At 40.4% G+C, this 22,596-nt stretch overlaps 1 protein-coding gene across 1 annotated transcript in view; it reads right to left on the minus strand.

Annotated features, from left to right (window-relative positions):
* LOC147168587 (DNA dC->dU-editing enzyme APOBEC-3G-like) overlaps positions 1-22,596 on the minus strand; it is a 144,219-nt gene that overhangs the window by 14,920 nt on the left and 106,703 nt on the right. Inside the window, exons 13-14 of the mRNA XM_086084539.1 lie at positions 18,903-19,022; positions 12,068-12,139 (exon numbers count right to left, since the gene is read on the minus strand). The gene's annotated coding sequence lies outside the window, so the exon portion shown is untranslated. The remainder of the gene's footprint in view (positions 1-12,067; positions 12,140-18,902; positions 19,023-22,596) is intronic.

Consider the following 22,596-nt stretch of genomic DNA (forward strand, 5'->3'; position numbering starts at 1 on the left):
TAGCTTCTTCAGTTTGTGTTTTTTTCCGGCAGCCTGTGACTCCTTGCTACCCCTCACATCTCCGTGCTATGACAGACGTAATCCTTTACAAATATGATAAAGGAGTTTTTTGTTTTTCAGAGGTGTGTATACGAATTATATCACTACCAGGTGTCTATTTTGAGAAACTAGTAAAACTTACACCAGACAGCTACATCTTTGCAATATATGCGAATATGCGCACCAACCCTTTATTCAGTCTATTGCTGGCTATGTCACTAAATGGCGCCTAACCAGTAATTAACAATTACACTCAGGTTCCCTCATTTATTCTGGCTAATTAGACGTCTAATCAGGTTGAATCCGGGCCGGGCAGAGTGAGATGTCAGAAAAGCGGCGCTGACAAATTGGAATGCTAATGAGAGCTCACACAGTTACGACAACATCAAAAAGAAGAGTAGAACGAGTAGCCAATCAAGGTCTATGTGTGTATATGCCAGAACAGGTTGTGAAACATGAAGGGACGTAGTAAACGTTGCAATAAGTGAGACGTGGCGGCTATTAGCTAGCAGGATCGAGAGATAGGAACTTGCAACCCGGACTAGGACTCATGACAAACTTAAGTCGCTATTTTTATAGACTTACAACTCGACAGACTTGTCCACTAAAGACTTGAGACTTGAACTCTTCTTTTAGGACTCTGAGTAAAAGGCTGCTGCAGTGCTGCCGTTCGTTATAGTTTTTACTTTTTGCTTTTAGAGACTTTATCCAGCAGCACAACAAAAGACTTGATTGCTGATACAAAGACCAAGTCAGAGACATGGACTATTGGTCAGGGGCTTGAGGCTTGACTTGAACTCCAAACCTAAAGACTTGGACTTGAGGGTCAAAGACATGAGACTTGGCTAGCATTTGGCCTTGGCTGCAGGCATATGTGACTCCAATTGGGTTCCTCTTCAAATCCGATTTTTCGGACTGACTGTCCAGACTGTTTTTAGCAAGTTTCCAAATCCGATCTGGCCCTGTTCAGACTGAGCCACATTATTGACCCATCTGACAGGTTGCTGTAGCGACGACGTCAAACGGAAGCGGCGCCCAGCGTGTGTCGTGTTTGATGTCATTGTGACACTGTGTACCGCTCCGTACTTCTCGTTCCTTCCTTCCTTCCCTTTTTTTTTTTAATAACCATATGCCTATGGCTACGTCGGGGCACTAATTCGCTATTTCCGGTTGCGCATGTGAAGAACTGGCGGGCTCCTGACTGGGCGAAGTCGGCTCCAGCGCAAGTAACGTCAACTGTCACTGTATTTCCGGTTGAGCATGAGAGGAGTCGACGGGGCAGTGGAGCCGTCAAGGCGCTTGACTGCCGAACATGCAAGGAACCGGCCGGGCAGCGAACCAATTGGATATTGACAGCGCACATTTGGTTTTTGCACGCGTAGAGTGACGTCACAGACAGTCAAATCATTTCTGAGTCTTTTGAGCTGATCAGACTGAGACGCATCTTGTCCAAATCGGATATTAAACTACCTCCCGGATGTGGTTTCAATCATGTGCTTTGTGACTGTTCTGACGACAAAAGAGCCATGCACTTTCAATCTGGATGGGCTGGCAGTCTGAACAAGGCCTTAGAGACTTGTGCCCATCTTTGGCAGTACAATTTTTCAAGAATGTAATCAAACATTATCTAAAAGTCCAACATAATAGCACTTATGGTAAATTCAAATCATCCACTTTAAAGCAACTCCATTATTCTGCTCAACAGAGATCCTCCAATCTCTCGGTCAGTCGTACCCTTCTTCTTGCCCAAAGTCATCTGGGTTAGGCTCTAGCTCACCCATGACCCCAGTAAGTATAAGTGGTATAAAAAAAATGATTGGATGGCCCAATGGATGGGTTTTGTAAACTGAACAAATTGGAGGTGGGCCAAAAACACAACCCTTTCTCCTCTCACTAGACTGATCATCAAGCATTCCGTGTTGCTCCAGTCCTCATTTGAGCAAGCATGACTCAAGACTCGCAGGACGACTTTGTGAAATGTCACTGAATGGCGATGAGCGCTTCGAATTGCATGCGGCCGTGTGCAGGGGTATTCTATTCCTACATGCTGGAATGTTGCGGCTGACGCATCAGTGACTGTCATCGGCTGTGAAAAGGGCAAAGGAGCACGGCGCCGTGACCAACAGGTCGTTTACCGTTCACCCCTGCGTAAACAGCGATACAGACGGGCAGCCGAATCGACACAGCTGGACGTTCTTCGGGGCTGCGTCACCTGGCGTGGAAGAAGACCTCCTGCTGGGGACAATTACAGAGCTGGGGAGAGAGCAGAGGATTTGCAGGATCCTGAAGGTGATGATTTCTTGCAGGGGGGCTGAACAAGCTGCTTATGTCATGACTGATGTCACTGTGAAAGGCGCAGTTTCTCATGCTATTATCATCAGAGTCTGTGCTGGCCTAAACACAATTTGTTTTATGAAATTGTATCAATGTAAGCCCAAGAGTTATTTTTTTTATTGTAGCATTTCTTTTGACTGCACTGTTTTCAGTAGTATTGATTGGATTTGTTGACCAATCAGGATTTCAGCCTCTTTGTAATCACTTTATGGACTACAGAATCAGTCGTTCTGGTCGACATATCTTGAACCATCAGCTAGCTGGGCCAACAATCTTCTTTCTTTGGGCTTTAGACAATTTAAGGCTCACCAAAGCAAATCATGTACTTTGCATGTTCTGCTAACTTCAGCTGGAAGTATCTGGAAGTCTATCACCGCATTTATAAATCGCTTTGGGATTCCTCTTACCTCCTAACTGGCGGCTCTATTTCAAGCATGTGTAGATAACGCAGTCTGTCCATGTCCAGATCGTCTCAATCCAGCATCGCTAGCTTTGTCTCCGAACCTTCCAGTATGTGCAGTGCCAGTCCCACTGAGGAGCTAATTTCTGATTCTGTCTGTCCTCTTCAATTACAAAAAGAATTTCAGCTTCTTCAACTCTGCCACCTGCTCCGTGTCCTGCCTTCTGGTCATTGCTACCAGTTTCGACTGTTCGATATATCAAAGTCTCATTACCTCGCGAGGAACAACTCTAGAATCAACGATTTTCTGGCCAAACAAGACACAGAAAAGCTGGTTGAAATGTTGGTTTTCAGAAGATTGGACTATTTTATCATGGTTTTTACAGGTCTAGACAGAAAACTCAATAAAATGGCTGCAAGTTGTTCAGAACGCTGCTGCTTCTTCTGACTCTTCTTTTTACTTGCGCGAAGTCAAAGAATCCAACTGAGCTACAAAACTTGTAATGGTCTTTGACCTAATATATTCAAGACCTTTTAGTTTCACATGAGACCTCCAGACCTCATAAGTCATCGAGTGCAGTTTTTTTTTGAGTGTTTCCAGAACAAGATCCAAAGATAGTCTAGCAGCATTCTGTTTTTATTCTCAACTGTGGAACAAACTGTCAGTACATTCATTCACTTTACTATTCATGGCTGGATAAATAAACGATGTACTAGTCTGTTTTCACCAGCTTGCTTTTATTTTGTGATTTTTAACTTGAACATCTATGTGTTTTGACATTTTCGTTTATATGCAGCTTTTAGGTTGGGGTTTTACCTCGATTTTTCTCCTTACATTTAATCTTGTTTTGAATCATTATTTCTTTGCCCCTGTAGAGCACTATGGATTTGTCTTGTGTATAAATGGTGCAACACAAATAAACTTGCCTTGCCTTAACTCAAGCTATATTAATTACCTTACCACATAAATGAGTAATATTGATTTTGAGGCAATTAGGCATATTCTCTCATTAAATTGAGGTATTAACTGTAAACCTACCTCATCTAATTGAAGCCATATGGATCTGAGGCTTTGCTGCAATATTAGCAACCCATGGGAAACAGACTAAAATGGTATATTTTATTATACAAAGCATACAGAGATTAGGTTAACTGAATCTGCGATTCAAAAACTCCCAAATGTCAAACACCAGCAACATAATCACTCAAGGGGCTGCTTGTATACAAACACCCACAATTATGGTAAATACAGTATTTCCTAAAATAGTGGCTTGACTTGACCTGTTTTTCAAAAAGATGAAGTGGCCTCATCTGAAATTTTCAGCGTCTGGTGAGGCCCTGTGTGGTCAACCGTGCCCCTCACACAAGGCAGTCTTTGACTACGTTCACACTGCAGGGCATGATGCCCAAGTCGGATTTTTTGTTAAACCCGATCTTTCCATGTACCGTTCAAATTACAAAAACAAATGTGACATCTAATGTGAACGCAATGCGCCCGTGATTGGTGATGCACAAAGAGCACGCGTCGAGTGACGTACACCCAAAACAATGATGTCACATCGCCGTGTTCCCGGAAGTAAATATTGTCCCAACTCGCAACGTTTTACCGCCATCCAAACCACTGAGGCAAGCGACTTTTATCGGTGTCATATGCAAATTTTGCTGTGCCAACGCACGCTACAGATTGGTGGACTCGTTTTGCGGACGTGTTAGGAGTTCGATTCAGGCTTTTGATGACGTGTGAATCGGATGAGGGCGGATGAGCGTTCACAGTGCAGACGCATCGCATACATATCCGATTTATATCCACATCCGAAAGAGGCCCAGGTCGGGTGTGAAAAAATCGGATAAAAAAATCGGATAAAAAAAAAAATCGGAATTGAGCTGCAGTGTGATCGCAGCCTTTGTCTTGGCAAGACTGATTGTTTTTCCTTTGTCATGTGTGGGGTCTCTAACATCTTAAAAATGAAGATGAGATGATAAAAGTCAGTTTATGTGTATCCAGCTTCATTTCCCTGCACAGCATTCAAGATTTTATGTGGCGACTATGTCTTTAACAACGATTATCATTACAGTAGACTCTGACTTGATTGCTCCACAATGACTGTGTCAATGTGAACGTAATAGGGAGCGACAAGTAGGGCCGCAAAGCTGTGAAAAATAAGCAGTTAATTTCTTGAAAGTTTCAAATACCGTATATGGGAAGTTAGATTGGAGACTTTTGAAAATATTTCAAATTGGAAACCTTCCATGAGAGGGAAATGAGAATTGAGGATAATTGAACGCCAAGAAGCAGAACAATGAACGATAAGATATTTAGATTTGTGATTAGCAGACATCCATGCAAAATAGATAACTCTGTTTTGCCCACATACGAGGGCATCACGACACCTTAGTTGGTCTTATTTTTCATTTCATGTCAATTGGTTTTAGGTATTATGCTAAAATATTTAAGTTCTTCATCAAGAGTCAACCTTTAATGTAGTCAATTCCAGGAGGCTAATGGTAATATGGCATTATTTAATATTAAAGTAGCCTATGTTTGTATAAAGGCCCCAATCTAATAGATGGCTCTCTCTATTTGCATCTGGGTAAATAAACGTCCTGGACCACTATTCCTGTAAATATGGCAGGTAATAGAACATCTTGCATGAACAGCAGTTTGCATGGCCACTTTCCTTTTCCCGTTTCCTGTCTTAGCGATGGACCACCATGATTGCTGCTGACCTCACTTAACCGCAACCTAATTGGCAGCCGCCAGAGTGAGAATGCAGAGAGGCGTAGTGAATTAGGGAGTGAAATTCAACCCTGTCCGACCTAATCAATCCAACGCCATTTGGAGCTGACAGACAAGAAGACTGGAAAAAGAGTGGGGGGGTCGGATTATCAATAGTGGCTTACAATTCTCCTCGTGGTTCAAGGCATCGCTTTAAACTGCAGGTGGCACTCAGACAACTTTTATTATGTAATACATAATACAACAAACAACGCCGCTGGATTGTACCAAATTACAACCAGGAGCCATTTTTGTAATCGGCGTGCTCAGGGTAACACAGAAAAGACGTCTTGATTTGGACATTTGACGGCTTATTCAACTCCCACAGCGCGCTGCTTGGAGATGCTAACTGATATGAAATGCAAACTAAAAGTGGAAAAAAAAAAATTAAAATTTTAATTCAAAGTATTTCCCTCCCAGGGGTAACTTTTTTTTTTTTAACCTGGTAAAAAAAATGAAGTGAATGTTTCACTTTGTGTCATATTCCACCCTTTGGCTTTTCGTAGCCGACTTGTTGAGCAAGAGTGAGTGAGAGAAACACAATCACTTTGAGGGCACACAGTGATCCCAGGGAGGATAAATCACAGTGGCGTGCACTGATGTTCTTTTGTTTCATAGTCGGGAGAGGATTACGGCATCATCTTTAATGCACGAGCAAAGCTGCAGTAAGAACACAGATGTAGTGTGCATGACGGGCATGTACGCAGGGGATTGGCTTGATGGATGCTTGTTTGCCGTGTTCTTTTCGTGTTACAGGATTGAGATTTGTAAGGGGAGGAAATTCCTTTGTTTTGTTTTTATAGAACTTTTGAAGTTGAACGCTTCAAATTTGAGGTTCAATCATAATTACAGTCTACAGACACAATCTCCTTCTTCCTCAGTTTTTTTTTTTTGGTGAACTAACGAATACACACACACACTCGCACGCACGCACGCACGCACACACACATACACATCCTCACCCACATACAAAAAAAAAAAAAAGAGCAATGATGATGACATTACCGAATGAACAATACTGAGCTCTTTAAAAAAAAACTAAAAAAACTATAAAATATATTCCATACAATATATACAGTATACATATATACAATACATACATGTGGGTCCAAATAATCAGTTTTGCATTTTGTGAGGAAAAAATTGTTTTTTGCACTTCATCTAAACAAACTGAAAAGTAACACTGAAAATCAAGAGGAGACGGTTCCAAAAAGTTTCGCTTTGGTCGAGGATTGAATTAGCTACTTATGCCAAACCAGCTAGCTAGTAGAGCTTCAGCTAGCTACTCGTGCGGCTTCGCCACGCGTTAATATTTGTCAACTGTGGGCATGTGAAGTCCTTTGAGACTCTTTTGTGATTAAAGGCTATATAAATAAACTTGACTTGACAGCCTGGTGAAATAAAATCAACATAGAATATCATTGTGGTCTGTGCGTACCGAGCCAAAGTAATAACACCACCACTGGTCACCAGATTGACTTTAGAGAAGTTCAAAAATCTCTCTCTCTCAGCATCACGGATTTACGGAAGGAAGTATGGTCTTGTGTTTAACTCATTCAAACCCAAAAAACGTTTTTTATATTGTTGTTTTTTTAATGCTAGAGCATACAGAAGGTTTTAATACAGCTTCTGACATGAAGAGGTCGCTTAAAGCAATGGTAGTTATTACAAAAAACGGCCAGCAGGTGGCAGCAAAGTATAAGAGATCAACCAGGGCCATGTTGCAAAAAAGCAAAAGTGTTTTCAACAGGTTTGTGAAAAATGATGAAACTATATTCTAATGCTAATTGCTGCAAAACAGAAAAAGATACAAATATACAATTTTCCTGATGAAAGAAGAGATTCTTTCTTTTGGTAGGTTCCATGTTTTTTTTAGCAATAGAACACAATCTCTCTCTTTCCCTCTCTCTCTCCCTCCCCCGCTTGAAGCTGGTCCCGTATGAACCTGAAAGTAATCACCACCTCCGTACATTTGCCATGCTAATATTTAAGCTAACCTAAGATTGACACGGTTAGCATGTGTAAGACCGAAATTAAATGCTTGGGTGTTTAAATCAACTTTTTACAGACGTCCGGCTGGAACCGCGTTAATGCGGAGTGTATCCAACGCGGCACAGCAAAAATAGTAAATGCAAATGTCTGTAAAACGTCAAATGTAAAATAATTTGGAAGATATTTTCTGCCGACTTTCATGAAGTCATATGACGACGAACTTTTGCTTGACTTTGAGGCAAAACTTCTGCTTCAAATCCAAATTGCACCGCTGTGGGTGTTTGTTTTTTCGACTTGGAGGTTCCGAACATACTCATTCCTGCTCTGAAATGAAATTCATGTTGTGTGCGAGTCTGTATGATCAAACAGGCCTACACGAATTGATGAGATAACTTGTAATGTGTTTTTGCTGCTGTTCCGATGCAACTCTGCATCTATTAATTTCCCCTGTGCCCTCACTGACGCCAGCCATGACAGGCATTCTTCTTTAAGTTGCTATCGTCTTTAAATCCCTCTTTTGATGTCCCATTTCTTTTACCCATCTTCCCGATGTTAATAGATTGCCGCATGAGTCATATTCCTATTTGCAATTTGCATCTGATCACCTGGCAAATTGGCTCCTTTTTCCTAATTTCTCTTTCATATTGCCCTGACGTCCTTGCCCGCTTTTATTAGCGGCAAAACGCGGGCCACTCTGTCTTCCACAATGGCCGCCGCTCGCTCATCAATAAGGCAATCATTCAGCTGCCGACCAAGCAGATGCTGTTATACGTACTAATCACGTCTGTCCTACTGCAAATCATTAATGTATTCATCACATTTATTATACCACCACAGACCATAGAATGTGCTCAATTATCACCTAACGTTTTATTGAATGATTAATAAGGTACGTATCCTCATTTTGGCTCTTTTATTAAAAACTCCACTTAGAAAAGGAGCCTTTGCTGCAAGTCCGCTCACTTGTGGTTTATGAGTGTGAGTCTCAGTCCAGTAAGATGTGATGAGGGCGTAAAATAATGATTGTTTTCATTTGATGACCATCATGACTCACAAAGTTGATTTGTAAAGGCACACAGGAATGGATGAATCAATATTTCAAGGTTACTGCGTGTTGACTTTGGCCCACACAGTCGCTGGAGTAATAAACTAAAGATGGGAAGGGTATGTGGGGAAAGGCGAGACAAGATACAAATATATTTTAGATTTAGTCAAATGACTTTTTCTTAATTATTGAATGTTTTCTTTCATTTTTCGATTTCAAATAGTACACATGAGCATGTGCATTCGTTGTCTTATGTCGTAAATGGGGAAACTCTTAATAAGGCTCTAATTATAATTTCACATTTCAACCCTGGAGTGCATCACAAGATATTTTGTGATTTATTCAATGTTTTACTACCGTCATTATATAATTTTATTATGATGACATATCATTATGAAACCATTATCGTTCATTAGGTGAAATTAGACGTTTCCTCATTATCATTATTTATTTTTGCAGATTTCCTGGTATGTGTGTGGCATCCATTTTGAACAGACTTGTGAATTCAACAGTTTAGAGAGGCTCAAATTAAGTATGATGGCATATTAGGGCCACGTATAAATATTTCTTTTTCAAAGGGAGGGGGGTAATATCCCGGGGGAAAAAACGTGCAAATTTGCGTGAAAAAAACCCTCAGAAACTTACGAGAAATACGCGTAGCGTAGCTATAGTCTAATGTGAGGATTCGTTGGTGGTTAACGGGACACTTTATAAAATGAAAAGACAGGATGGAGACGGATTCATTCTTAATTTAAACTTTACTCATCATACACGGTAACTAGAGCGACAACACTTCCTGATCCCCTATCAGCTGACTAAACACTAACCAATCAGAAGCTAGCATACTTTAGGTAAATGCAAGTGAATGACGGAGCGCAGCAGATTCGACACATCAACTTAGCTACTTGTACAAAAAAAAAGATACCAAAATGTATGAATGTGTAAATCATCAAGTAATATAAAGTTCTCATAAGTAAGCAATTTTCAGCAAATACTTGTAAATATTTGCCTTGTTAAGTCACTAATGAACCTGTTTAATTTAACGAGAGCCCATCAAAACACACGACGTGACCGACTTCGACTTCGAAAGCACATCTCATGATGATGCCATGGTGTGCGCTTGCAGACAGCCTGCTGGCACCGTGACAGCACAGCAAAATGAATAATGATCTTTGCCGACGCTCCGATGCCGGCACTGACGAGACGAGGAGGCGCCTCTGCGATGAGAATAGGTTAGGACGGCCTTCTGCAAGCTCAGCAGGGTGCGGAAATGAAGTATTGTCATTAACGCCGCCGCCGTCATTCGGCGAGGCCGTCATTCGGCGAGGCCGTCCCACAGGAGTAGCCGGCGGCCTGAGTGGCGTCGCCGCGATTGATCAGTACGGCTCGTCGGTCACAACAAACTGATTTAAGCGTTGACAAGCGAGCGCTCGTGTCACATATCCATTACGGGGAAAGTGAAAGTGACAACTAATCCTGCAAAGTGACTGATCTCATGCAATCAATTAGCAAGCACTGGAGCCAGTGCCGCACTGCTCTGTGGTTAACAGATTTGAAATGAGGAAGTAGTTAAAAAGTTACTGGCAACTCCAAAACTTCATCTCTCCGAGATGTTAATGTCTGCAGGATGACTGGAGGACATCTTGACCTTGTGTGGCAGCTAATTATGTGGCTGCTGTTGAAAATAATAATGAAAAATAGGGGGGTTAGAAAAAATCGATTCGGCAATATATCGCGATATTACAGCACGCAATTCTCGAATCGATTCAATATGCGGCCGAATCGATTTTTAAACATATATTTTTTTATGGGAATATAAAAAAAAAAAAATCTTACTTAGGGTTAGGGTTTACACATTAACCATGGAAGAATGTTATATTAATGGAACATTAAGCCTTAATATTTTATTTCAGTGCTGTGTACATGTACAAGTTTACTGATTAGTATTTTCTAAATTTGAGTAATTATTTTTTGCAATAATCAATTTACAGGTTCGTATCGGGATTAATCGGTATCGAATCGAATCGTGACCTATGAATCGTGATGCGAATCGAATCGCCAGGTACTAGGCAATTCACAACCCTAATGAAAGACATAGAATATTGTTATGAAAACACAAAGGCTGTAGCTTCCTCCACTGGGCAGCTTTAGAGTCAGTTTGTTGCCCCAGCTGAGTTGAATGAAACTTCTGCCGGGCTTGCAAAGCCCACAGCAAGGGGAGGGTCGGAAACTGATCCTTAAAGCAACACAAAGTTCAAAATGTTCCTTTATGGTGGCATAATAAAACCGTGATGGATTCCCACCAAAAACTAACTCATTTGCTCCCAAAAATGTTTTAATTTGAAATTGAAATTGAATGCTGATAGAACAAAAATGATGTCATAGCTAAAGAATTGTTTATTTCCTTTTGTTGTGTATATACAGTTGTTTACATATATATGTATGTATTTCTTTTATTTTCAAATAAAGTTTGTCTATTTATAAAATGTATACAAATCTCTAGTTAAAATATTGTCATGGTCCCAAAAACGTATTTATACGTTTTATGTTTTTTTATTTTATTTGTTATGCTAGTATACGGAAGAGAACGCTTAAAGCAATGGTAGTTAGTGCAAAACACCCAGCAGGTGGCAGCTGAGTATACGAGATCAATCAGGGCCATGTTGCAAAAAAGCTCTTTGCTCAGTGTTTTTAACAGATTTGTGAATAATGATGAAACTTTGCTATATTCTAATGCTAATTGCTTCGAAACAGAAACAGATAAAAAATAGACTTTCTTTTCCGGATGAAAGAAGACACTCTAATCTTTCTTTTAGTAGGTTCCATATTTTTATAGCAATAGAACACAATTTTCTGTGGGCCTTGCAAAATCTGTCAGTAAAACAGCCAGGAGCGAAGGGGGTGGCTTCAGTGAAAATGGCTGGGAGTGAATATAATCCAAAATAATGCACGCACACGCAGTCCTGCTGTAATGCTCCTGACAGAAATGTAAAAATATGAGAGAGAGAGAGAGAGAGAGAGAGAGAGAGAGAGAGAGAGAGAGAGCGAGAGCGAGAGAGAGAGAGAGCGAGAGCGAGAGAGAGAGAGAGAGAGATAGAGAGTTATTGTTGCTAAGGTAATGCGGGTAGATTTTTGGTGTACTGCTCTTTGCGCTAGTGTTTGTGCGGAGGGTGGGGGTTGGATGTTTTTGGTCAATTCTGCTGAAGAGGGTCACGCTTGACTGATTGCATGCAGCAAAGTCCAATTCAAATGATTCCCAAAGGCAGTTGCAGTTTATATTGGGGTGTAATCTCAGGCAAACTGTAAACAAGCAATTTTTGTGTGCTTTTTAAATTAGATTTGTGATTACTGGAAAGGATCCAGATGCTGGCTGTGAGGCTTTATTGCCACTCGCTTGAACCACCAAGAAGAAAAAAACTGTCGAGCAAATTAATTTGTCACAAAAACAAAAAAAGGACGAAAAGTAAATAAACAGGCAAACCCGTCTATGGATTGGAGCACTTGTCAGCCGAGCACACCTGCCAGTCCAGCACCCACCATTTTGGCATCACATCTGTAAGGCAAGGCAAATAGGATTTAGGCTGGGGAAGTATTTTCAGATTAAAAGCTGTGGAACACAAATCAAGATTTGCACAGTAATGAAAACAGGATTATGGATTTGGGAGAACGCTCTTAGCATAACACGAGCACTGGAGTCTACATTTAGTGAAACAATACTCCATCCAAAAAGTTTCCCAAGATATCTTCCAGCTTGTGAGTGAAATGCCACTTTTCACAGGGAGGCTGTCAGGTTCGATTCTCACACCGGAGCTGTCAAACTCGCACCACTTTGAGGTGCTGATTAATGTATGATTGATTGACAGTCGTTTCATAGACTGTTTAAAGCACATGTGAAACAAAATGCCAATGTGCACTTATGAATAGAAGCTACTGAGAAAAAAAAGCTATAAATATATTAATTGCATGCTCTTCTTCTCACATCACGTGACCACCGTACCTGTCATGACGCACCGGCGCATAAATCTCCGACTATTTATTGTTAACTCATTCATTGCCATTGACGGCTATAGACGTCAAAAATTCATTTCAACTATTTCTATTTGTTTGACACTTTTTTCACTTTTGTTAATAAGAGTATGAAAACTTTTTTTTTTTTTTAAATGAACATTTAGAACAGATATAACATTTGTGATTAATCCTGAGTTAATTATTGAAGTCATGTGATTAATTACAATTTTAAAAAATTATAAAAAAAAGAAGAAGATTAGGGCCGCCAGGCGATACTATTTTTTAATTATAATGAATCGCATGACTTCACTAGTTACCTCACAATTAATCACACATTTTAATAATAATAATTAAAAAAAAAACTAGGTTTTCAGACTCTTGTTAACAAAAGTGGAAACAAATATGTTAAACTAATAGAAATAGTTCAAATGAATTTTTGACGTCTATAGCCGTCAATGGCAATGAATGAGTTGATAAAAATGTTTTAAACTGTATTTTATTTCCTTTTCATATTTTCAACAAAAACGATTTCTTCTTCAGCCGCTGTTGCTTCTTCTTCTTCTCTTCGTCTTCTTCCCTGGAAGTCTGAATGCCCTGTGACTGCCTCTCACAGGTCAATCTTGGTACTGCGACACACTTCTACAGTGAGTGAATTCTAAAATGTGTCCGTCGTTAAAAATGGGTACATGTGTACAAGGAGAAGTTTGCGGTTTTAAAACTGCTAACATGTTTTGAATGTAGCCTCAAATCACTAATCCCTCATGCCCTTGAAATTCATGCACCTCATATATATATATATATATATATATATATATATATATATATATATATATATATATATACACAAATTTTTTTGGTCATAACTTCTTTTTTTTATTTTTATATCGCTAGTAGTCCTTAGGGTAGGTTACAGTGTGCCTTGTGGCGAAAGTGTTGCAGATAATCCTCCCCAAATAACGACTGGAGACAAATCCAATGTAACCTTCCTTCGATCTGATTGTCTTGCTCCCCCCCGGCTTCCTCCTCCTCCTCCTCCTCCTCCTCCTCCTCCTCCTCCTCCTCCTCCTCCTCCTCCTCCTCCTCGCTGCATCACGAAGCCCTGCTGGGGCCTCGAACACTCATGAAGATTTTGGGGGCTTTGAGCCAGGCAAGCCGGGGTAATTATCTTGAGCTTGCTGGGCATTTAATGAGCTTCAGCATGATTTATGTTGCCGTATGCACGGAAAATAGAATCGCAGGGACGGCATATTGGCCTCGTAAGTGATTAATTCCACACTGCAATTTTGGCCTGGATACGTTTCAATATCATATCGACAACGCTGTGATTACACTGTGAGTTATATTGTTTTGTCGGCGCCAGGGCTTCAAGGTGAAAAGTTTGACGTCGATGTCTTTAGATCATGTATCAACAAGCCCCTACCGTTTATCTACCATTTATCAAGGAGCCCATATTATTTGCTGTCCTAATTGGACATTTATACCTCAACAAGGTTGCATTCATCTTCGACAATTTTTATTTCAGAGAGACCGTCCGACTTTCAGTAGTAAAGAATTCCAGACTGCCTCAAGGTCCATTTTCCACTCGTATTACCACCTGCTATCCGCCTCACTTGGGTGAAAGCGGGTCTGCTGGCTGCATTCTAGCTGTTGATGAAGCTTGTGTCCTCAGGGGAATGATGGATTATCTGGGGTCCGGTCTGCTCCTTTTCCTTTCTCAATTCATACACCAACAAGTCTATCTACAGATCAGTTAATAACGTGGCACGTCTCCCCCCCCCGCCAGATCTTTCGCTCTATTTCAATTAGACTTACTCGCTTTGACCCCTGGATTTAAAAAAAAAATAACATAAAGCTTCTCTTGGCTAATCCGAGCAGATATGTCTTTCATGGCTGTGCTACCGCATGTTTTGTTGCAGCCTCAAATGAAAGCCAAATGGGATATTCTGTTCAGTGTTTTTGTGTGTTTTTCTTTGTTTGAACGTCGAGCTACTTCCACAATCTCATCCCTTCGGGCTAAAGTGTTAAAACAGCAGTAACTACCGCTTTTGTTTGTATTTAGGACTCTACCACCCATTAGGATATAATTTACTTTCAAGCATTGCAGTAAACATGATTGGACAGCAATAAAGTTGTCTGTTTGCATCTGTACTCGAGTGTAAAGCTACCAATCAGGTTGCTAAACAGGATCAGATAATGTCTGTCTTGAGTGAAGAAACATGGTCCATCACCCCAAGTTATTCTTGTACACTGTAGTAACTGTAAACAAGTGTGACAATGGCTGCCATCTTAGTCAGAAGAGCTTGTAGGCTACGTTCTTTCCGTCTGAAATCAACATCAACATTCTCTCCTCTTTTTGCACAACTTGGTGTTTCCCGTTGTTTATTACACTAACAGAAAAGATTACCAAAACAGCCTAACGGTTGAAAATAAACATTTTGTGATGACAGTATTCTTGTGCCAACAGCACTGGCTCTCTTGGAGCTTTGGTTCCAAATCCGCCAATACCATCAGCAACCAACCGAAACATGCAAAATAAGCCCATCGATGACGAACTGTTCTAATCACCAACCAACTTTTTTTTCCTCCCAAAATGAACGTCTATATTAAGTATACATAAAGTTGTTAAAATCGTTAACCTTCATACTAGCATGAAGAGAAGTTAAATACCTCAAGAACAACTACTCTTTCAAGATGTCTGATGGACATGTAATGGAGGCAGAGCAGGAAGGCATGACTCCTTCTTGTGATTGACTCCAAGTCAGCCCTTTGATCATTCAGAAGCTCCAAATTGCACTGCAAAATCACCCTTCACAATTTGTCTTAAGTTTTATAAATTGCATTCTATGTGCTAAATGAATCAATTTGCATATACTCCACCAACGAATGGCAAGATGAACTGCGACATGATGTAGCAGTTGCACCCGGTTCGCTGATCGTTTTCCATATCTGTTGATTGACAATCAAGTTTGGTGTAAGAGTCGCCAAACAGGTGGTAGACACAACAAATTTTATTGGACCAATATAGTATACGAAGTGAAGTACAAAACCTAAAAAATGAAAAACGGAGGGAACACGGGAAATACTAAGAGGTGGGCACTTCCGTCATTCTGCGTTTTTCAGCAAGTGCTTTATGACATGAAGCCTAAAAAAAATAAAAAAAATACAAATGATTTTCGACATATAATTCCGATCAAACCACACGATTTTGAAGCGTATTGAAAAATGGAAAATGCAAATTTGGGCTATGGATACAGGTTTTGCGAATAAACGCTGACAAGACCGGATACATGTCACACGTACATTTGTAGTCACAAAGCAATGGCGGACGATAAAATAAGGTATGTTTGGGGGGATGCTGAAACAGAATTATTTTTTAAATGAATTAAAGAAGAGCATATTAATGCAATTTTAGAAACGCTACGGTTTGTGAGGAATTACAAAAGCAAACTCATACAATGTCATCGCTGTTCTTATTTTTCTTTTAAATTGCTGGTGGATCACATCTCTAGGGTGTATACTGCCACCTACAGCTTTGGAGTCCCCTCTCAATATTCGCAAAAGAAGAACAGATGGAAACGGGCATAAGTCGCATGTCCGTTTTGCGCATTTTCAGTAAATTCACTTAAAAAAATTTGAAACAATTGGATGGAAACCCGTCTATTGACATTGGTGTTCTCCAGTCGAAATTCCATGACGATAATAATCAGCATTGCCTACATTCTCTGGGACTGACAATCTACTTCGGTTTCCATTTTATGGCGTCCACAACCACGCGGGCTAATCCGCTGGCCATGTGTTCCCAGCATGGAGCCTTAGTTGCGTCCACGCTGCCAAATAATGCCGCATTGATCCTCCCTTTTGCACTTGCCAAGTGGACAAACACCATCACATGCATAAGCTGGCGGACCACCTGAGGGCATATCGTTTTATATGGCGCCGGTGCCCATGCAGATCACCTGCTCTCACTCTGTCACCGCGCTTTCCATTACGCCACTTTGACACGTTTGACTTTGACTTCACATTGAGCTAATAAGAAGATGGCATGAGTGAGTGACGTTATGAAATGACACAGAAATGTCTGCTTACTCAAGGGTAAGGTGTCTTCAGGGTCCCGTCCTCCCCCTCCCTGCGCCGTAGGGGACTGTAAGGTGAACGTTGTTGACAGGCACACAAAGGCAAAACGTCTGACACTAACTGGAGAGGTGACAGGAAGCAAATAGTTCTGGCTGACACTGTCCACTGCGGCGGGCACCCTCCCCACTCGATAACTAATTACAATGTCCTTAGCGACCCCCACCCGCACCCTGCCAGCGCAATGCTTTCCTCCTTTCAAAGGAGAGCCAAAGGACAGGATGTCTATTAATTAAAAAGACTGGCAAAAGGGAAAATACAGCTCGGTCTTTCACTCGCTCTTTTTGTGACCGTGTGTACTGAGAAGGAGATTCAATCTCTTTACTAAGGAGATCAAATTGTCTTTATTAATGATAAAGTTAATTGATTGTTGTTGGAGAAACTCTTTTGGAATTTTCAGAATTCCCTGTTTTGATGCCAGTCTCACGTTGCGCAATATAATGCTGCCAAGAGGAGTTGCCATTTATGTTGTCCTTCAGGCGAACTAACTGCAAAAGGTGATTACCCAAACAATTCTTAACAATCCATTAATTGATTATTATAGCTATCCCCAACTATGCATTAAGAGACACAAGCTCCATTTACAGAGACCCAACATTTCTTGACAATTTTATCTTACAAGCCAAAATAGATTCTGAACAATGCCGGAGTGTGTAAGGATCTGTGTGTGAATTTCAACACTTGCTTCTGTTATACATCACACCGAACTCTGGCACTTACTTCATCTAATTACACTAGTCAACAGCAAATTTTAACCAGAGATAGCTTTATATGTCCTTAAACATTTTTTTTTGTTATATTTTCATTTTACGTCAACTTTGACTTGTAAAAGCTTAGGCAATATGGATTTACCCTGCGTTGTAATTTACAGATATGATGGTTCAGGAAAAAAAAATCCACCCACAGATTCTAATCCTTCACTATCACTAAATATATTACTATATATATTATTGAACATATTATATTACTGCTATTATTATTACTAGTATTTTTTTAAACCTGATGTGCTAAAGAAAAAAAACGACATTCGCAATCAGCGCAAGAAATTCTTTTAGAGAAGTTAATTGCCTTTAACATTTGTTGACCAGTGTTATCTAATTGTTGTGGTTCTGTGCCGCCATTTTGGGAGATTAGCTGCAACTGCACAATCTATTGCGGTTCAATACAAGAGCTGTATCCAAAAATCCAGTGGTGACTTTTAAATGACACAGTGTGGAAGGTTTGCACTGCAATACATTTGATTCAAAACAGTTTGATCTAGATTAGTGATTCCCACAAACCCTGTGCCGTTAGTGTGTGATGAAATCATCAGGTGTGCATTCATTTAATTGGTTTGAAAATCATTATTTACTACTAATAATGTATTATTTTTTTCATTTATCTATGCCAGCGACGTGTAATGACAAGTAGAACAATTCTTCCACTTAATTACAATTAACCTTTGTGTCAAGCTGTTGATGGTCATTTAACAGATTATGTCATGATTTAGGTAAATTTGTGAGTCAATTGAGAAGAGATCATAATTTCAGATATGCTTTTTGGAAGGTTTTTGAAACAAAAACAACAAAATAAATAGCAACAAATAAAAACAGACAAATAAAACTAAATCTAAAAAAAAATCTAAATCTAAAACTGTCTAAATCTGCGCCGAGGCCTGTAAGACCTTGTGCCGGTCACGAATTAAGAGTCCACTATGGTTGTACTTTGAGACATGCAGTTAGCCAACATATTAACTCTCAATATGATTGAGTTCTAAAACTACAACCAAAACAATTAACATAGTGTTGACCATTCAGTAGGAATTATAATAAACAGCTATTTGTTGATCTGATATTGACAATATTGGAAAATTAATTGAAACTTGCTACATGATTTAGAGCAATAATATCAACACCATGAAGTCCCAAAACCATCAATGGTAAAGCTAGCAGATAAAATGGATGCATCTTCTAGTTAATGTTTATCTTTGGTTATATAGGTGCCATGAAAAGAAGACGGAAAAAACAATGTCACCGCTTTAAGTCCTCCGGGAAAACCTTTCTGGAATGAGACAGCAGGTCAACTGAAAAATTTCCCCCCCACTTGTTTTCCTCAGCTTCACACAGTGTCTACCCTCTGGATCTCCTTGTCAATGATGCCGAGCCTTGGCGGTGGAAAATGACAAGCCCAGGTATTACCGTGCTGACAGTGTGGCAGGGCCAGGTGGTCCGGTCCACCGCTGTGACTCCGTTTTTCCCGCCACATTCACGGTGACCGCTTAGGTGATCTCCCGGGAGCTCGAAGGATGCGTCCCATTCCTGCAACGCAACAGCCACCTGTGTTTATTTTCTTTAAGCCGTCAGGAATGAAACGAGCAGCTCGCTTGACATTTACCGTGTTTTACAATGCTGTTTTTCCAGTGGAAATGATGGCATTTTGTGGAATATTAATTATTCAAGTCGGCTAAATGTATGCCATAACGCCATGTTGCTCTTTCCCCGTCGATGATTGTTGTTGCTGCTGACCTTTTAATTGATTACCTGGCTGATTGGAATTCAGCATGGGCCATATTTTTTTCATCCAAAAAGGTCACAATTTTGCATTGTTTAGAAATCTTTAGAACTCTGAGAGAAGACGGAGGCTTAATTATGTATGCACTGTAGCTCGGGGGCAAAATAGCTACACGATGGGTCTGATTTACTAAAAGCCCAAATTGCGTGTTCACTCTTACATGTGAATGTTGAATGTGAGCTACAAAGATTGCGATCTTTCGGGGCCGCTGCGTAGCAAGCGATTGGACTAACACTTGCGAAAACAATTACACACATCGCACCTACACACACCTATTGACACACTCCAATGGAAAAACTAGAAAGTTAGAGAAAACTCTCGTGAAAGACAATGATTAGGATTCCCCTTCCGCCTCGGCTTTCTATTCTCCATCCAATTTCACTCTGTCTTTCCCCATTACATCACTTAGGTGTTTTATAGTTAGTTATAGCTTGCTCTGGACCAGAACCCAGTCTGAAAATAAGTGTTTTCCGCCTCCAACTCTATTCCGTCATTTAAATGGCTTCAACGCGATTACACGGCCAATATTTCCACAGGACGGGCAGGCAAGAGCTAATTCAATACATAACTGAATTCAGTTTTACTGCAGCGCCACTTTTCTTGTTCTAAGACACGTTAAATTTCTCCACCTGGGGCACTTAGAGTTATTGCAACTGTATTTTCAACGCAGCTATGCCTTCCAACAAGCTAGGATGACTCTAAAAGAATCATGGATGTCATAGACACAGGCTGGAAGCATAGAAATCTAGTCAAGTTCCCCTGAAGCAGCATTATATAGGAGCCATTTTGTCATTTTAATGGTACACTGGCTTGTAATAATGACAATAGCACACTGAGATTGCCACTGTGACCTTAGATTACCTATTTTAGGTCTCTCTCTCTCTCTCTCTCTCTCTCTCTCATGCTAACAGGGATTTTGTTGCCATTAATGTTTGCCATAGCTACAATGAAGTGATCATAAAGGTAGGCGTCTTATGCAAGTTCAGATGTTTGGCTGTTTTTCTCTTGTTTACTGTATTTTACAAGCAACTGAGCAACAGTACAATATGTTCAGCAAGAAAAAATATATACTGGCGTCTACACTGATTGCATAGACCTTAACACCAAGATAATAATAATTAGACTATACTATTATTAGAGCTACAATAGTACTACCACACAATGAGTGGCGCGTTATAGCAGTCATAATGCGGTGATATATTGTGACAGATGCTGTTAACCATTAGCTGCTCAAAGAATCTGAAACCAATGTTAGCCTATGTGATGTGTGCTATGTGATGTTGCTCAAATTGTTGCTATATATATATTTTTTTTTATTGTTTTATTTTTTTTTTAAGGATAGAAAGGAAACGCTACAACAACCACGTCCTTTCAGTGTGCTAGAAACTTGGATGTTTAGCTTGCTTTCTAGCTTACGTTCTACACACTAACCAAAGGCAGAAGACACGCGCTTTCAAAACTAAACATAACAATTCCAGGTATAAAGGGAGATCCAGCTGGCCTCTGCCAGGCTGTACTAATTAAGTATAGCGTATATACATAAATGTCCACAGGCTGGACAGCTCCATTGCAAATGACTATGCTACCGGTGGCTATTAGCTATTAGCTGCTAATGGGCTGGCAAACCGGCGGAATGGCGTTAGGGCCATCCAATATTTCACAGCCTCGCTCCATGCCTAGATCCACACAACAGAGACTCTTAAAGGGAAAGTTAACTGTTTATTACGTTCGCTAGCGAGCTAACGAGTTCACTCAACTGTGGCAGGGTTTGTTCAATACGTTCGCGCCTCATTCAGTGTTGTGTGTGCAAGTCCGACATTAAAGAAACACTTGAGGGAAGGTTACTTGTTTGTTTTTTTAAACATCATCAACTATTACTTTTGTCATGGAAAAATTGGATGTCAGTATTCAGAATCGACCTTTAAGGTGGACTGACTGTAAATTAGCAACGGGAAACTTTCACATATTCCACATGCACAAATTGACGTGTAGCCTCTGGTTCTGGTGAGCGTGATTTTAAGGCTCAACGGTACTTAATTACTTTTAACAATGCATATTTTCTCCATCGTGCGTCCATCGATTTCCCATCCCCGAGTTCTCGCCTCCCTTCTTCCTTGCTTGTTTACCTGTTACCTTCCATTTCCCTGCCTTCTCAATCATTTATCCACCCCAGGCGTGGAGGCCATCTTGTCACCAGTAGATGTAAGGATGTCTAATAGTTGTGGACCTTTTTTTCTTATAAAGGCTCCTGCAGCAGGGCGGGAGCTCGACAGCCTGTAGGGAGGCAAGCAGAAGGCCTTATCTGAGAAGGCAGGCCTTCCCTCAGTCAACACGCCCGTAGAGACAACGACAGTGAGCCAGGCGCTCTGTGGACTGATAAAGCCCCCAGACAGACCCCGACAATGAGGCAGTGGTGGGGGGACACATCAGAGTTTGTACGTGATCACCAACTTTACACCTGCTGCACTTTTATCCCTCCCTTGCTATGAGCCTGTCGTAATTTCCCCAAAGGCCTAAGCTATTTCATACAATGTCCATTATGGTTATTGAGTTTTTACACATAGAGAAATATAGTAGTATTGATCCCATTTCTGAATATCACTTTACTTGGACGCTTGGCGAATTAAAGAGCGTCAAGCGAGTTTTGATTTAGATTGCCTGAGAGTAAAATAAACGTCAAAAGAAGTCAGAGCGCCAAGTACTGCATCCAACTCACTTAGCACAAATGTGAGTACTACTATATACAGTCGGCTTCACAGGGAATGGGATTGTGTCGTGTGTTCTTTTTTAAATAATCTATCGTATTTTTTATGTTGTCACAAATTATCCACTGTTCTATAGCACAGTGATTTTCAGCGGGTGGGTCAGGTCATAGAAGGAGGGCACAGACCTATTATGGGTGAGTTGCCCAGGTCATAAATTTATTTTATGACTGTACTATAACATACAGTGAACCCTCGCTTATCATGGAGGATATGTTCAAGACCCATCCACAATAAAAGGAAATCTGCATGAGAGACAGATATTTTTTATCATTTTTAAAACAAACTGTAAATATAATTGAACAAAAAAATTCCAGCATAAATTGTATGGAGAATACTAGACGTTTTATTATAAATATATATATATAGTTTTATATTGATTGATTTATTCAAATATTTATTGTAATTACCTTTGCAACTGTGTTAGCGATAGACTTTGGTGTGTTCTGACTTACGTACACATTCGTAGAGGTGGGCATACCGTCAATGACGGACGGGCATTTTGTTAACGATTGACGGGAAACTTTGACGGGAAAAATTGATGAACATTGACGGAAGG

Source organism: Leptonotus elevatus, chromosome 9 (genome assembly GCF_054856555.1).
Source record: "Leptonotus elevatus isolate MCC_2025b chromosome 9, RoL_Lele_1.0, whole genome shotgun sequence".
Lineage (NCBI taxonomy): Eukaryota > Metazoa > Chordata > Actinopteri > Syngnathiformes > Syngnathidae > Leptonotus > Leptonotus elevatus.